General features: G+C 43.1%; 1 long non-coding RNA gene across 3 annotated transcripts in view; it reads left to right on the forward strand.

Annotated features, from left to right (window-relative positions):
* Positions 1 to 506: 506 nt before the first annotated feature.
* LOC111096400 overlaps positions 507 to 14,065 on the forward strand; it is a 49,453-nt gene continuing 35,894 nt past the window's right edge. Inside the window, exons 1-2 of one of the 3 annotated variants that reach the window (XR_005361252.1) lie at positions 507 to 907; positions 1,963 to 2,104. This is a non-coding gene — a long non-coding RNA (uncharacterized LOC111096400). The remainder of the gene's footprint in view (positions 908 to 1,962; positions 2,105 to 14,065) is intronic. The other 2 variants (XR_005361253.1, XR_005361251.1) reach the window with 2 other exon arrangements.

Consider the following 14,065-nt stretch of genomic DNA (forward strand, 5'->3'; position numbering starts at 1 on the left):
TTGCTGCATAATAGAACTACCACAAACTTAGTGCCTTAGAACAATACACCGTTCTATTTCTCACAGTTCCTATCGGTCAGGAGTTCCAGTACAGCTTAGCTGGATCCTCTGCAAAGCTGCAATCAAGGTGTCAGCCAGGGGTGGGATCTTACCAGAAAGTTCAGCTGGAGAAGGATCCATTTCCAAGTTTACATGGTTGTTGGTTGGATTCAGGTCCTTGCAGACTATTGTAATGAGGGCCTCGGTTACTTGCTGGTTGTCTGCCGGAGGCTGTCTGCCAGAGGCTACCTTCAGTTATTTGCCTAAGGCCCTCTCCTTAATGTGGTTTAAAACATGGCATCTTGCTCTTCAAAGCCAGCAAAGGAGACCGCCTTCTGGCAAGATGGATATTACGATCTTATGCAGCGTAATCACATGTACCCCAGCACATGCCTGGATCACACTCAAGGGGAAAGATCACCCACGACTGTGAATACCAGCAGGCGTGATCATGGGAGTCACACTCTCTTGCCACAGGGAGTTTATCGGTATGGGAGTGTTCTCCTATGATGCAGCATCTGACACCCCACAAGGGCCCTGAGCAGTAGGGCTAACATGCCGCTCAGAGAAGGCAATGTCCCAAATTAAGTAAAGTCGAAATGTCAAAACTGCTGTGGCAGATGGTGGAAGAGGGACCCAAAGGCTCAGAGCAGCTGGTGTGCAGGAGTGGCTACACTATGTAAGGCTGGAAAACCCCACAGCTCTCTGTGCTTCAGGAGGACCCAGAGGACACTGTGTTTAACCCAAGACATAAACAGCACACTGGAGAGAAGCTGCTGGATGTCTGCCTCAGAGGCTATGGCCCTAATCAAGGCGTAAAGGAATTGGCTTGGACACCGGAAGACACGGTGGAAGTGGTGAGAAGCAGGTAGATTCTGGAATGACGAGATTGGGCAGGTTGAATGTGGGGTGTGAGAGAGGGGTCAAGAATGACTCGGGGGCCAAGCAACAGAAGATGGAAGGTATGTTTTCTGGGATGGAAATGAACTGTAAGGACAGGTGCTTTGTGGGTGCCAAAAACCAAAATTCAACTAAGTGTCTTAATTAGCTTTATTCAGTGATTCATAGGTTAGGCAACATCCAGTCTAGAAGATAGAAAGGAGCTCTGAGGAGCTGCACAAAATGAGAAGTATAGGCAGAAGGGAGCGGGAACGAGGTACAGTGGGCAAAGAAGCAGGTTGGTTGTTGCAAGGTGACTTTCCTTTCAGGGATGGCAGGGGTGCATAAGGGAGATTAGCTAGTGCTGATCAGGCGATTCCTGATTGATTGGTTTAAGATTCCATTTCTGGAAGAGCTGAAACTGTAATTAAGTCTTGGTTTGGAGATGTGGGGCTTATGCTAAGTAAGCAGCTCCATTTTGGGCCTCTCGTTTTATTTTTAACATAGGGGAAGTCAAGAGTTTTGTTAAGCATTTGGACAGAGAGGTGAGAAGGCAGTTTGATACATGAGTTTGGAGTATAGGAAGCGGTCGGAGTACAGAGATATTAACTTAGGAGTTATTAGCTTATGGGTAAATGGGCCATCTGTGGTATTAGAGGATATCACTTTAGGGATTAGCTGTAGAGAGAGAAGAGGTCACAGCCCCCAGAGCATTCCAACATTTGGGAGATGAGAGAGATGAGAAAGAAATGAGAGAGAGAGAGAGAGAGAGAGAGATTGACAAGGAATAAGCAGGGAGGGACCAGTCCATAACAAGGAGAGCTCCTTGGCATTATCATCCGATGTCATAAGCTTCAGAGCTGGAAGGCTTCAAAGAATAGTGAGAGAATGTAGGAAGAGTAAGAGCAGCTGAGTGCTCAGGGTGCAGCCAAGGTTCAGATATAACAAGGTCTGAAGGGAGGGATTCGAGAAGAGTTTAGGCATGTAGGGATTTTATGGACGATAAATAGTGAGATTCCTCCTCTCCTCCATCTCCCGTTTCAGGCCACCAAAGAGATTCCAGTAATTTCCAGATCATTGCTCTCCTGCATCTACCCTTATCTTCCCAGGAGAATGCCTCAGTCAGGCTTATTCCTGGACTTAGTTAAAGACAAATTCTGAAGACAGGAGAGACACAGACCAAAAGGTAAGGGGATGGAAAGGATTTTTAAAAGGTAAAAAAAATTAAAAAATTAAAAAAAATATAAAGGTATTAAGTCCTATTAAATAGGAGTGGAAGAGGTCATGGGAGTGAGTTTGAGGCAGGGTGGGGAATGGGATTGTTGGGAAAGAAGGGGAGTGGGGATTTGGTAAAGGTCTAGATTAATTTAGGTGATTTAGATTCTTATGAGACTGGAGGGGATTGGGTTAGAGAAAAAAAGAGAAGTCCTGCAGGGGTTATGAATTGGACTCTCTTAAATATCAAGACACGAGGAATAAATGAAAGTCCTTCTCAAGTAATTTCTTTGTTGGACTGCACTTCTTGAATCCAGCAAGATTTGGGGCTGGGGCATGTGGGTATTGACTAGGGCAGGGTTTAAGGTAGATAAAGATACCTGGACCCTACCTCATGATTCAGGTCAAGGTTCTGGTCCCCTGGAAGATGTAAAAACCAGATAGGCAATCCTTACAGAATAACACCATGAAAGGCTTATCCAAGCCCGTTCATTCATTCATCTATCCATACATTCAATCAATCAGTCAATCAATTCCTAGAATGTCAGCAGCACCAGGACCCAAAGACTATTTCATTTTCTCTTACATCTCCAACAGACGAGTGTTTATTCATTCATCCCACAAACATGTGTTGTCTGGTGGCTTATGCCAAACTCTGTACCAAACACTGCTTTATGCCGGTGTATCAGGTAGACATCTTCCTGTGCTCCCCTTAGGGATCTCACTCTGTATTGAATCCCAAATGAACAAATACATTTAAAATTACAAGGTGTGGTTTTGATAAATGTGGAGGAGATCCACATGTTGAGCTAAGTAACACAGTAAAGAATGACTTGAATTAGACATCATTTATGCTCAAGCTTGAAGAATGAGACATGGCTGCTCATGGTGGTGACAGAAAGTATATTTATTTTTTAAGCAAAGAGAACAGCATGCGTGAAGGACATTAAGGACCTGAAGATCTTGATAATTTTTGGGGAGCTAAAAGAAAGCCCACAGAGTTATTTACTGCTAAGAAATAAGAACTTTAACCAGGTCTTATTGACGCTTCCCCCCAAATGCTCCTTTAGAATACATATTGACAAATGTTCCATAACAAAAAGTAATCCCAGCAATAGGTTTTCCTTTAACATTGAGAAAATATTTAATATTTGTAGTACTTAGTCTATTATTTGCCTTTTAGTTTGGTTTATGGTATTTATCAACACATTGAAACTAATCTTTTTTCTTGGATATTGTCATTTTTATCTAACTTTTCACTAATGGTTTCTGCCTTTGGGGTCATTCATAGAAGGGCTTCCCTATCTCAAAATTAAATGATTACTTATGTTCTCTTTCAGGACTTTCATGATTTCATATTTTACACTTAAATCTTTAATTCATCTGGATATTTTCAGATGTGTGGGTCTTTTGTTTTCATTGTCCCTCAATAAAGCAGAATGCTTTTCTTTATACAAGTCCCTCATTTCTTGTTATATTAATTACTGGACATTTTAAATTTTGTTGTTTGGTTGCTACTATGAGTGGACTCTTTTTTCAATTTTATTTTATAGCTGGTTATTGTGGGTGTTCAGGAAGAAATATATATATTATATATATATAATATATATATATTATTACATGCTTTTTAATAAGAATATTGTGACCAGTCACTTGACTGAGATCTCAGTTCCATAGTCTTCCAATTGATTCTGGTTTTTCAAAAGTTAAAATTTGCAAATAACAAGATTTGTTTTACTCTGAAAGGCTTAACAGTGTTTCTCATGGTTTTAATTGCATTTCTTTGACAACTATTGGAAGTGGACACCTTTTCAGGTGTTTATCAGTATTTTGTTGTCCTCTAGTGAACTATGGGTCCGCATCCCTTGCCAGTTTTCCTCTTCAATATTTGTAACGTTTTTATTGATCAGATATAGTTACTTGAAATTCATTTCTATGTTAAAAATAAGTTCTGCCTAGAGAGGAAGAGTCACCTAATGTCAGATGTAAGTGTTAGTACCAGAGCAGTCTAGACATGCTGAGAATCATTGCTGGAAGCCACATGCCTGCAAATTGACTTTCTGTCCATTGGTCCTTAAAATCCAATGGGAGGTGGGTAAGTGACCAATAAAATAGGCATTCGGAGTAGGGGATGTGCTATCCCAATTCTGCAGCCAGAACTGTGGTTGGCCCCAGCCCTCCCCCACTGGGTCCCTCCCTCCCTGCACACCAGGTGGTCTTTCCACTCCCTACCCCCCCCCTCCTGGTTTGAAGGGATTATTCAGGATCAATATTTGAAATAGTTGTATTTTTTCTTCACTGGAGTTAAGTTTATAAGCTTTTTTTATTTAACCACCAAACACCAGAAATAAAAATCTGGAAGAGAGCCAGTTTGACTCGGAGCCAGTACACTTTCTCATAGCCAAGCAGTTCGCCCTTCATCCTCGTTGTTTTTTCCCCTGAGTTACAGACATTTCCTTTCAAAAGCTGATTCCCCCAACTTCTCAAATTCTTCATCCGAGTCGTTCAGTCCCCAGATGATTTCCAGAGATCTTGCCCTCCCAGCCTGGCTGGCCCCTGACACCTGAGCTGTAACTGGGGCCCAAGCCACATGATGGGCTGGAGCTCTCAGGCTCTTGGGGGAGCTTTAATTACAGTTTCTGCAAATGCAGAACCAAGCCCTAGTCAGGGGGCATGAGGGGGTGGGGAAGGAGCGAGGGGGGGTGGGGGGTGGGGGGGGCAACCAGAGCATCTGATGCATCTGAAGGCCCGTGCATGGAGATATGCGTGTGGGGGTAGTTTTGTTCATACCAACCTGTAAGGGCGGCAAGAAATCCATGCACAGTTTATCACTTATCAAACACGTATTGAGCACCACCTGTGTACTGGGCACTCTCCCAGGCACTGGTGAACAAGACTAAACCCCCTGGTGAAATGGCTTCCCCAGGGAGGAAAGACAGGCCTGAAATAAATAATTCCACCTCACAGATTCAGTAATTACAAGTGTGAAAGTTTTCAGGCAAGTGGGAACGATTTCATGGCCTAGCTTTGAATCTTTTGAAAGGATTCAGAGGAAAAGCAACAAGCTGGCCCCCAGGGATTTTTGGTGGCAGTTCCTTTCTTAGGCCGCCCACATTTAGGGGTGGGCCATCCTGAGCAAATGGAGGCCCTGACAGGAGAAGGGAGAGGGAAGGGGGAGGGGAGGGAGCCGCGGGGCGTCCAGGAGCTGCCTCCCCCCTCCCTCCTTGGGAAAGTATCCGGAGGTACAGCCCGGCTGCTCTCATGACCTCTCACTTTGGGGAGGGTCCGCCGGCCGGGCCATCCCCGTTGGCCTTGGAAGTCAGCTCTGAGTCAGCTGTCGGTGACCCGCAGGGTTAGGGCTCCTCCCCTCGTCTCCCCACTCCTTCATGCTCCCAACTCATGTTCCAGATGGACTCAGCTGGCAAGTGTTTGAGACGTGTCTCAGCATCTTGTGATGTGTTCCTGAACCTCAGCCCCCATGTGGGGTGAGTCACTGGCTCTGACTTGCTCCCTGCTGCTATTGGCCCCTTCTTCCTGGGTCCTGGGTCCACAAACCCAAGCCCATCATCTGAGAGCCATCTGATCCCAACAAGTCCCTGGGGGCAGGCCTGGAGGGAACAGCTCTGCAGTGAGGCATAGCTAGCCTGGGTGGCCCTGCCCTCCAGGGCTCCTTTTTCTCCCCCTTTCCCTTTACATTGATTCTGTCTCCCAGTTCACTTGTTAAGGGATGAGGGTAAAAGCATCCTCCCACTGGATCCTTCTTCTCAGCTCTCTTCACCGAAATTTCGTGGTACCTGGGCCGTGGGACTGAACACAGCTGGGAATGCTGCCAAGGCAGAAATCTTGCTGTTCTATTCAAAGGGGTGAATTTCCTTTCTGTCAACTTGGGGCAGGCGTTGAGTTGATGAGATCTGGACATGAGAGGAGAGGGAGTTATTATCGTATGGCTAAGAGACTGGATTCAAATCCTAGTACTCTCACTTCCTAGCTGAAAGGCCTGGGGCAATTTTCTGCACCTCGATTTTCTCATCTAAAGGAAAATATAAATAAGCACCCAATCCATAAGACATTGTGAAAATAAAATGAGATAAAACATGTACAGATTTTTAAGAAATTCCTAAAATATAAGTATTGGTAGCGATGCTGTTGTTCATATTACAGGCTCTTTGCAAAATTCCTTTTTGTAATTTTTTGCAATGTCAGGTTGGTAATAATGATTTTTTTTTGTGTGGTCTCCCCTTTTCTGCCTTTTTAGGATCAATATCCAAAATAGCTATTCTGACATCTTCCCCCCACCCCCCATTTCTGCCAACCCAGATCAGTTAGCACTTGGTTATGCTGATTCCGTTGCTCTTGCACCTCTAGGCTCTGGTTCATCAGGGTATGGGTGAAGGCTTGGATAGACTCCAGGTCTTCTTTTCTCCCCAGACACGAGGGCTTGCCTTCCATGACTGACCCCAGGGAAAGCCTGATTGAATCATCCATCCATTGATCCATTTATTCCACACACACTATTGAACATCTACTATATGTCAGGCACTGTGAGAAATACTGGTTCTAAAATGATGAAAAATGCTCAGTTCCTATGCTCAGGGAGCTCAAAGTCACAGGCAATGATAATCCTGGTGTTTAAGTGATATTATGAAGGTAGATGTGAGGTGCTTTGGATACACCGGGGAGGTATCTGGCCTGATGCTGGGTGTGGGGCTTGATGGTGTTCTCTGCTGGATTCCACAAGATTAGGAGGATTTGGCCAGATGAAATGAGGAAAGGGCATTCCTAGCCAGGAATACAACATGTGCAAAGGCCTGGAGAGGAAAGAGAATGCTCCTCAGAACTTGTTGTGGCTTTAGTGGCCTCTTCCAGGAAGGGGGAGGAGAGCAGAGTCTAAAGGTGGGATAGGAGTGTGTCAGGAAAGCGTGGGTGCTACTCTCTAGCTTTTTCACTGATGATTTGGATCTGTCAGATATACCCTATGGTTTCTCATTTCTTAACAGGGGCGATTTCATATTCGGAATGGTGAGACCTCCAGCCACCCACCCTCCCCACCCCTCAGCTCACAGAACTCCTGCAGTTGGGCTTACAGAGACTAAGCAGGAGTCAAGACAGGAAATTCCTAAAATATAAGTATTGGTAGCGATGCTGTTGTTCATATTACAGGCTCTTTGCAAATGGTGCTAAAAAAATGGACTTAATTTTAATAATTTTCACATGACCTATAGGAAGTTGAGATTTATATTTTCCATGATGTTATGAATATGTGTTCACACTTCTGGTTAAACACAATAGATTGAATACACGTGTTCATCTTCAATGCCTTGTACAGGAAATTCATCTCTAGGGAGATTGTTCCCCCCCAACAGCCCCACCATACTGGGATTTGGGGGTTCTCAACTAAAAAGGCCAGCCAGTTGCCTTATCATTTGTATGCAGATTACCAGGCAATATACCTCACCTGTGGTCACCTAGCTTTTAGTCAGTTTTTTAGTGCCTTACTCTCAAATATGGTCAGAGTCAATGATGATACTCACATACCCAGGGATAAACTCAAACTGAAAGACAGTTATGAAAGCAGGTAAATGGCAAAAAGAATATGGAGGAAACAGAGAGTGCAGAAAGCAAAAGGAAACCAAAACCCAAAACCTTTCAATGTCCTCAAAGGGGTAATAGATGATATTGCATTAATGAAATGAAAAACAGATGCTTTAAAAAGGAATAATTAAACGGAATTAAAAAAAAGTGAACTCTTGTTCATAAAATGCAATCTGTAATAAAAGATGGCAGAGTGGGACAGGTCTCTGCTCCACAAAGTTATTCTGGGCTCGGAAAAGACTTTGCCAACTTCAGTGCATGGCTTCCAACGTCAGCCTGGGGAAGAGAAAGAGGATCTCTCTAGAAGGTTTTACGGATCAGCTCTGTAAGTGATGAGCATCATTTCTGCTTACATCCCAACAGCTAAAACTGATAAACCAATCAGCTAGCTTTGTGTTTGAGAAGAAGGATCAGTTTTGAGGGCCACGTTGAAGTGACTGCCACAGGAAAGGCTGAAAAGAAAGTCGAGGAAGCTTCACAGCAGGCCTGGAAGTTAACTAGTCCGGATTGAAACAGGCAGATGGAAGTTTCCAGGAAGGAACATCTGTAGGAAAAAAAAAGGAACTGAAAAAATATCAGGCATTTAACTAAAAAAGGAAGTTGAATTCGGAGGCTTTTACAATGCTTTTGTGACTGTAGGAAGAAATTACGGTAGTGAAAAATGAGCAACGGATAAAGGGGAGGAAAGTACTACGTATAGAAAGAACGGTGAAAGAAGGAAATGTAACCACGTTACATTGCATAGTAAGAGGAAAACTAGTGCAAAACTTTATTTTGGAAGGATGGAGTAGGATGGAGGGTAATGAGCAATAGTGCTAAATCCTCACCTTCTGTAGAAAAAGTCAGTAGATCACATGTGAAAGTATAGACCTGGGAGGTAGCAATATAACCCTACTGGTTAGAAATATGGAAATAAATACTATACAGACTCTCAGATAACACTTAAGAGGAAGATCAAGGAGATGGGAAGGCATATGCAGGGGACTTCTGTGGTTGTTGTTTATAAATCTTGTAATATGATTTGACTTTTAAAACCTTGTACAGGTGTCACTTCCAAAATAATGACAAAAAGTCCACAGATAGAATGAGCTTCAGGCATGACTGGATTCAGAAACTCATACAAAGTTATCAGGACTCAATTTCTCAGCTTCGCTTTCCCTGTATTGGCTCTGTTTTTTAGTTAAACCTTCTGCATGGGGCATTGGACCTCCTGGCCCTGGGTTTTCTTTTCCTTCGATCCTTCCTACCTGCCTTCCTGCCTCCCCTCCTCCTGTGCCCCCTCCTTCTTTCTTTTTTAAAAATTTTTATTAAAAAAAATTATTTTTAAAGATTTTATTTAATATTCATGAGAGACACAGAGAGAGAGGCAGAGACATAGGCAGAGGGAAGCAGGCTCCCTGAGAACCCCGGAATCACGACCCCAAGGCAGATGCTCAACCACTGAGCCACCCAGGTGCCCCTCTTCTTTTGTAATTAAAAAAGTTTTTAACTGTGGTTAAAAACATGATATTTGCCATCTTAATCATCTTAATTGTACAATTTAGTCATGTATATTCACATAGTGTGTACTCACATTGTTGTGCAACAGATCCCCAGAACTTTGTCATCTTGCAGAATGGGAACTCTATACTCATTCAGCAACAACCTTTTATTTCCTGGCTCCCACCCCCACCCCCACCTCCTGGCAGGCACCATTCTACTTTCTGATGTTTTCTTACAGTTTTTAGTGCCTACAGAAGGAAACCTCACTTTCCTGATAATTCTGACAAAATCCCAGGATCAGGTTCCATTGAGCTGACCAGGGCTTGGCCAGCATCCCCCAAACAAATGGCCTGAGGGTCAGGGGTGAGTGGGTGCTGAAGCAGTGCTGTCAGTAGAAAGGACTGGTGCTCTGAGCAAACAAAACCAGCTGAGTCCCCAGGAAGTACAGGGCCTGGCAGGTTGTGGACAGCAGGTCCCCCGCGGCTTAGGCCCTGCCTCATTTAGAGGTTTACCTGTATTTCCATGACCTTCCAAGTAAGCAGGATGATCTCAACTCTCCATGGAACTTTTTTTTTTTTTTTTTTAAAAACCTCTTTGGCATAAACATTTTTTAAAAAGATTTATTGTTTGGACAAGTTGAAAATCATAATTATTAGTAAGATTGACTTTCTTTGAAAATGTTCATTAGCTATGTGTATTTTTTATTATGAATTGTCTGTTCGTACTCTCTGCCCATATTATTAATGGACATTAATAATGGGCATTAATCCCATATTATTAATAAATGCACTTAGCTGTCTCAGTTCCAATAAAGATGTAAAAACACATTTAAAAAAATATTTCATCAAACCCTGTACAGGACTTTAGAGAGGACCTAGTAGTGTGATTCTCATTTTACAAAAAAGACAACTAAAAAAAAAAAAAAAAAAAAGACAAGCATTGGCAAGTGAGGTGTCCAGCAGCTTAGAACCCTGCTGGTGGTGGATGAAGGAACAGAAAATTCAGTTTGATCCTCCACCTGTTAGATCGTGCTGCCTCTTCGATCACTCCGCAGTCTGGTTCCCCCAAAGTCACATTTTCTGCCTCATTGACATGTTCAGGGATTACAGAGAGCCCCTTTGATTTTCCCACAGTTTGCAGCGTTTTTAAAAGAGTGAGGATAAATAGCGGAGAAGGTTTTAAGCTAATTTGAGGCCCCTTGTGACCTCATGCTAGCCTCTTGGCATCCCCCCAGCAGCACCTTGCAGCTAGCTGGGGACTGGGCTGACTCTGGCCATTTAAATAATACAAGTTACGGTAAAAAAAAAAAAAAAAAAAAAAAGAAGGAAAAAAAAAAAAGGAGATTATCCCTGAAGGCCTGTCAAGGAATGAGAATGAACATTTTGCAGCGGGCAAGGGGCTGGCATGCTGCAGGGGGAGACAGGGAACCCTGCCCCGTGCCGGTGGCTCGGTGGCTCGGCATCGCGCGTGGCCCTCGCGCCTTCCCCGCTAGCTCCTGACCGCGGGAGATGGAAAATTCCCTGACTGCCAGGAGGCGGCCTGTGCTCCTCCCGCTGTTCTCACTTAGCGTCAGGGACGCGTCACTGTGTGGGTCACAGCAGATGCAATTTGTAGAGGAGTAACTGGAAGGTTTAGAGTTTCAAAATGTAAACTGAACTCTAAGGACTGTGAGGCACGGGGCAGGCTTTTCTGTCGCAGAGGAAATCTCGATGTCCAGAGTAAACTGAAGCAATTGGGTTTTGTTGACTCTAAGTTTCAAGACTAATCAAGTATCTACTATAACTTGGAAGGCTACCCGCTCAACTCTGTATTCTTATCGGTCAACTTTGTGTTTCTTTTTTCCTTGACAGTGTGCACCACTCAAGCCATAATAGGCCGGGCAGTTGCCTCAGTTAGGCTGCTGGTGGGAGGAGAGTAGAAGAATTCTTTTAAGTGTGGAAAGAGAAGCTTGCAACTATTTTTTTTTTATTTTTAGGATTTTATTTATTTATTCCTGAGAGACACACACAGGGAGAGAGAGAGGGGAGGGGGGAGCAGAGACACAGGCAGAGGGAGAAGCAGGCTCCAAGCAGGGAGCCCGACGAGGGACTCGATCCCGGGTCTCCAGGATCAGGCCCTGGGCTGAAGGCGGCGCTGAGCCACCCGGGCTGCCCAGAAGCTTGCAACTATTGAGGGATGGAACTGGAGCTTCAGATGGTCTTCAGTAAAAGCAAAAGGGGCAGGTTGGAACTAATAGTAGTAGGTAGAGCACTTGACATGTATCAGGCACTATAGGGCATCTTTGTATTATCTCATGTCTTCCTCCTAACAATCCACCAGGCAGGTACCATTATCTTCATTTCACAGATGAGGAGACCGAGGTTCAGAGTAGTAAAATTACTTACCCAGAGTCACACAGCTGGACTGCTTGGACTCCGGGAATACTCTGGATATATCTTACTCCTGAAATAGTGATTGGCAGACAGTAGGTGCCTCTGCAAAAACAAGCTGGCTGAATGTATAAAAACTCCATGCCGCCTCGGCCTGCGTCAGGGTGAGCATTCTAAGCCAGGGAGACCTGAAAGCTGCATTTAGATGGCCTTTCGAATCTCTTAGAACCTCCTGTCCAAACTTAGAATTTCTTGGATAATTGTCACATTAATGCCCCCTCCTTTTTTTTAGCAGGATAAAAATACATATTTAAGAAGTGGTGATTAAAAACAAAGAAGTGGTGATTACTGTGGTTATCACAGAGTTATTTTTAAGAGTGAAAAGAGGGTAATTACTGAATGTCCAACAGTAGGGAGTTGGTTAAATAAATTATGGAAACGCCATGATGGCATACCACATGGCATAAAAACACATTATTGATATACTGTCCAGGGGAAAAAGCAGGTTACAAAATAATATGTAGAGTGTTAGCTCAGTAATGTATATACATTTATGCATAGAAAAAAGTCTGAAAGAAAATACATTAAGGTGTTAATAGTACTTATTTCTGTGTGGCAAGAGTATAGGCAGTTTTAATTCTTGGTGATGTTTTAAATTTTTTTTTTGAATTCCCTACAACTATAAATTTTAATCAGAAAAAACAATAACGTCATTTTTAAAAAGCAGTTATCAAAGTTTGATTCTTGTTTTATTTATTTATTAAAAAAATTTTTTTTAAGATTTTATTTTAAGCTATCTCTCCACTCAACATGGGGCTCAAACTTACAACCCTGAGATTAAGAGTCACATGCTCCACCAACTGAGCCAGCTGGGTACCCCTGATTCTTGTTTTAAAATTAAGATATGAGGAGCTCCTGACTGGCTCAGTTGGTGGAGCATGTGACTCTTGTGATTCTATGTCTATATATATATATATGTCATATATGATATTATTGATGATATATCAGAAATATTACTCATTATCTCAAAGAGTTGGTATGAGGATTAAATGGGTTCTTATATATATATAAAGCAGTTAGAACAATATTGTCTATGTTTGTTACTATTATTGTTATCTTCATTACTTTTATTGATAAAAATTCCCTCAAATTCTCTTATCTAATCTCTAAAAATGCATAGGCAGAGGTGAACGTAGGTCAAGCATTTTAATGCCTATTTATTTGGGATTCTAGTCCAAATATGTGTCTAAGATATACCAACAGGACCCCCGGAAGAGGCTCACCTGGGCTTCCAAGGTTCACCATCACTGTCACTAAAGTAACCAGATTTGGTGGAAACTCAAGATTGATTTTGTCCTAAGTTATTAACCAAATTAGCCCAAATCTAAAGTTAAAATGAGGAAAAAAATTGAAATATGGGGGAAAGAGACTTCTGTCTTAACTTTCAAATCTCTTTCTGCTCTGACCCTTGACCTCACTGTGTCCTCCAAACATAAGCCACCTTGTGAAACTGAAAATCTGTATCTTCTCTCTCACTTTTCATTCCTCACCCTCCTCACACCCCTTCCCTCAGGCAGCACCCTCACTCTCCCCTCCAGGCCCAGCTTTAACCACTGGCGTCCACACAGATGAAGCCAGATTCCACACCAGCCTGCACCAGCCCTGACCCCAGAACCCCCTGAGGTCCTGGGAAAGGCAGCCTGAACTCGACCCCACTCAGGAGGTTGAGAAGTGATGGTGAGATGCCCCCACAGGACCTGATCCCAGGCTGGCCTGATCCTGGCGTGGGGGCTGGGACTTCCTGCCCGGAAGCACTAGGCCTGGACACAATGGAGGTTATCAGTCACCATCGGGGGATCAGGACCACGGTGGGAGCCCACTCCTTAGTTTTTGGTTTTCCAGGCCTTTCCTGTGTGAATCTTTACTTCCGTGGAAGCTCTTGTTTCGGTCTTTTCCAAGACGGAAACCCTTCCCCCAGCTTCCTACCCCTCTGTCATCATGGGTCAGCTACCTTTCACTTCCCATCCTTTCCAGCTTCCGGTCTAAGTCAACTTAAAGTGATAATTAACAGAGCCGAGGTAGGGACAGTGTTTTCACTCTTTCTGGTCTTTTTTTTCTTCTTTGTTGAAATTATGGGTGAAATTGATATATTAACTGAATTGGCTTCCAGGATGATGATAATAATTCCATCAACTCAGCAAATTAATAAATTATACCTGTATTGAGGTTTAAGTTCTTCATCTAAGAGCTTATTTTGGGCTTATTTAACAGTCCTAAATAGGCAGGCCTTTCTATGTTGCTAAAGAGCAAAAGGATTTAAAAAAATAAAACGATACAAGAAAACATTTTAAAGGAGGCATAATTTATCATGTGCAAGTCTTAATAACACAAACAGAATTGCTTTTAAAATTGATGTTGCAAAATACTAGCTATCATTTACTAATACTTAACGTATCAAGTGGTTTACTCATGTGAGCTCATTTAGTCCT

The sequence above is a fragment of the Canis lupus genome, chromosome 6, assembly GCF_011100685.1.
Source record: "Canis lupus familiaris isolate Mischka breed German Shepherd chromosome 6, alternate assembly UU_Cfam_GSD_1.0, whole genome shotgun sequence".
NCBI classification, from domain to species: domain Eukaryota; kingdom Metazoa; phylum Chordata; class Mammalia; order Carnivora; family Canidae; genus Canis; species Canis lupus.